Below are 4,048 nucleotides of genomic sequence, written 5' to 3' on the forward strand. Positions count from 1 at the left end.
AATTTGATCAATGCGAGGTAAGGGAAAGGGATCTTTAGGGCAAGCCTTATTTAGGTCGGTGTAGTCCACACACATGTGGAGCTTGCCGTTGGCCTTCGGGACGATGACTGGATTTGCCAGCCAGTCGGGGTGGAGGACCTCTCGGATAAATCCGGCGTCAAGGAGCTTGCTGACCTGCTCCCGGATAAACTCCTGGCGCTCAGGCGCCTGCCGCCGGACCTTTTGCTTCACCGGGCGGGCGTTCGGGCGCACCGCCAAGTGATGCACGATCACCTCCCTAGGGATCCCGGGAATGTCAGACGGTTGCCAGGCAAACACGTTTGCGTTAGCCCGGAGGAAGGTGACAAGCGCGCTTTCCTATTTGCTGCCCAGGTCACCGTCGATCCGGACGACCTGGGTAGCGCCTTCGCCCACCACGACCTCCTTCGTTGGAACAGAGGCGTCGGTGGCGAGTCGGGGTTTGGATGAAGAGGGTCCCGGGCCCCCTGTGCAGCCTTCGACCTCGGCCCACGCTGAAACCAGAGCCATGTACGACTGCTCGGCGCAGGAGACGGCGCCGCCGGAGTCGGCGATCACGGAGATGGGGCCCGCTGGGCCCGGCATCTTAACAGTGAGATACGCATAATGCACGGCTATCATGAACTTGGCGAGCGCCGGACGCCCGAGGATGGCGTTGTAGGGGAGGGGGAGCTCCGCGACGTCGAAGAGGACGCTCTCCGTGCGGAAGTTGTCCCGACTCCCAAAGGTCACGGGTAGCTCGACCTGCCCGAGGGGCAGGGAGTGCCCGGGGGTCACTCCGCAGAAGGGGAGCGACGGCCTTAGGCGCCTGGAGGACACCTGTAGCTTCTCAAAAGCCTCCTTGGAGAGGAGGTTGAGGCCTGCACTACCGTCGATCAACACTTTGCCGACCTTGACATTGCAGACGGTGGGGGACACCACCAGGGGTAGTAGCCCCACGGCTGCAGTACTCGCGGGGTGATCAGCCATGCTGAACGTGATCGGGGTGTCTGACCACCTCAGGGGCCTAGCGGCCTCCTCGCTCGGGGTTGCCGAGCACACCTCGCGCCGCATGACCTTGATGCCACAGCACGAGGGAGGCGTGTAGGCGCCTCCGTCGATGAAGGCGGCGGCATGCTCGAGCTCCTGAAAGCCGAGCTCGGCGTTGTCGGGGGCGGCCTCAGCGTCGCCTGCCCCGCGGGACTCGTCACGCTCCCTCTGGCGCTGCTCGACGAGGCCTTTGACCGTACGACACTCCGTGAGATCGTGCCATCTAGTCTGATGTATGGGGCACCATTTGCCTGGCTCGGGCCCCGCGGGAGCGGGGACCCTCGCTGGAGCAGGAGCCCGGCCGGGGGCCGGGGCTCTTGCGGGAGCTGGTGCCCTAGCTGGTGCTGGGGCCCTTGCGGGCGCGGGGCCGTCTGTCGACGATCGCCCAGCGCTCTTGCCGGCGGTCAGGCTCTTGGGCCGGCCTATGGGCGGGACCCTGGGCCGGCTCGACAGGAGCAGCCTCGCGCTTCCTTCTCTTCTTCTTTTCCCGCTTATCGGAACGGGAAGAACTTGGTTGGTCAGTGGTAGGGCGGGGAGCATGCCACGCCCTGGCCTCCGCAGCCTTGGCGTACTTATCGGCCAATGCGAAGAGCTCCGCAGTGGTTTCGATCTCGTGCGTACCTAGCTTTTCGAGCATCCGCTCATTGCGGATGCCCTGCCGGAAAGCGACGATAATAGCGTGGGGGGCCACCCGCGGGATGGTGTTGCGGACCTGGCTGAAGCGCTGAATAAAGCGCCGCAGCGTCTCCCCCTCCTGTTGCTTGACGGCGTGGAGGTCGCACTCCAAGCCGGGGCGCGTGAATGTGCCCTGAAAGTTGGCCACAAACTGGTGGCAGAGGTCATCCCAGGAGCTAATAGACCCTGGGGGTAAGTTCATGAGCCAAGAACGGGCAGAGCCCCTCAAGGCAACATGAAAATAATTTGCCATCACCTTTTCGCTGCCTCCGGCCGCTTGAACGGCCGTAGTGTAGATCTGGAGGAACTTGACGGGGTCGATGGACCCGTCGTACTTCTCCAGCAGCTCGGGGCGGAACTTGGAGGGCCACTTGATCCGACGGAGCTCAGTAGTAAAGGCACGGCAGCCGGTGCTGTACCCCGCGGCGCGGGCGGGAGCCCTTGGTGGCGAATGCCGGTGAGCCGGGGATTCCCGGTGACCGTGGGCCGGGAAAAAGGAAGCCTGATCCTCTACATCGGCCCCCTGCCGGGTTTCCCGCTGGCGCTCGAGAGTGACGCGGGCATCCTCGTGGCCCCTCCGCTCGTTGAGATGCAAGCAGAGGTCCCAGGCTTCGGACACGGCCAGGGGGGCAGCGCTCCGCCTGGAGGCCCCCCGGCCCGTGCGGACGTTGCCCGTTGATGAGCTAGTTCTGGCAGCGCCACGCTGGGTGGTGGTGCGAGAACTCCCGGCCAGCACCTGGCGGCGAGCAGTGCCGACCAGGGTGACGACATCTTGGATCCACCGGCCTTCCGGAGTGTTCGGCGTTGCCTGGATGGGCGGATGCCTGAGGAGAGCATGCGCCGCAAGCAGCGCGCTCCCCGGGCTGGCCTCGCTAAAGGCGAGTCTGCGCCGAAGTGGCACCCGGTGCTGCCCAGAGGCGGACCTGGCGGCCGAGATTTCGACCACCTGCTGGGGCTCGAGGGTGCATCGGCGGCAGCGGCGGCGACCCTGCTGGGCCCAGCGCTTTGATCCCCCTGGGAGGGAAAAACTGCGCGCGCAGATAGTGCCTGCTGCTGGAACGCAGCAGCGACTGGGGCCTCCTGGGCGTCGGGCAGCACTCCGTCATTGGAAGTGGAGCCGGAACGCTGGAGACGGTGCCCACCGGCCATCTTTTCCTGCGGAAGAAAACAAACGAACAGATTCAGGGATGTTCCCCCCTACCTGGCGCGCCAGCTGTCGGAGGATGAACTCCTGTCGCAGGGATCCCGAGAGACCCCTTTTTAGAGATTCGGCCGGGGGGGATGATCCTGAATGAGTTCATCGGAGAAATAAATGGAACTGGAAATAAATGCAACGGCCGGTGGTGGGGGATGGTCGACCTAGTGCAAAGAGAAATAAATGCACCGGAGTTTAGACAGGTTCGGGCCGCACGGGGGCGTAATACCCTACTCCTGTGTGGATGCAATATCCTTCCCCGAAGGGGATCCCTCAGGGATATATCTGGTTACAAGAATATATTGTCTAACTGAGAGCTTGAGGCTCCCTTGTTCTAGCTCTGCTCAAGCTCGCTTGCGGTGTTCTTCGGATGATATCTTCGATCGTTTCGATCTGTCTTCGGATGTTTTCTCGTGTGTTCGGGTTGTCTTGTTCTGTCTTCTTGATCCCCCTCTTCTTCTTTCTGTATGCCCATCCTTTTATGCACTCGCCGGCCACGACATACCCCAAATGGGAAAGAAGGGGCACATGTTCCAAGACGCCACGACTGAGAAAGGCGTTATCATTCCCTCTGGGCGAAGTGACAGGGGCGGTGGAAAAACGCGGCGCGCGTTCGACCACCCGTCACTGTGGACGCCCTGGCGCCATTGAGAGGGCCCACCGGGCAGCCACAGAGGCACCCGGCGCGCCCACCCTGTCTTGTTCCTCTGCCAGGGCAGGGTGGCAGGCGGAACGCTTTGATCCTGGCAACGTTATCCCGAGATACCCCGGATGATACGGGACGGGACCCGTGCAATTAATGGACCCACGCCCCCCTGTCAAAGCATGGCAGGGATTGACACTGCGGCAGGAGCAGTTGGGGATGTCAGGATGTTAGGCCGCGCATGCCCATTAAATGCGGCCTTGGACCTCTGACTGGTTGACGCCTCGTTGGTGGGCCCCTCTGGGTCGTCGGGGCTTCGGGTACCCTCGCGCGAACCTTCGGGGAACCGAGTGCTCGGGGCTGCATGTGGCAGCCCCGAGCACTCTCTCCCGAGCACTTTTGTAGAACCTTTGGGGAACCGAGCGCTCAGGGGCCGCTACGTGCAGCCCCGAGCACTCTCTCCCAAGTACTTCGGTAGAACCTTCGGG

This window comes from Phragmites australis, chromosome 20 (assembly GCF_958298935.1).
Source record: "Phragmites australis chromosome 20, lpPhrAust1.1, whole genome shotgun sequence".
Taxonomy (NCBI): Eukaryota; Viridiplantae; Streptophyta; class Magnoliopsida; order Poales; family Poaceae; genus Phragmites; species Phragmites australis.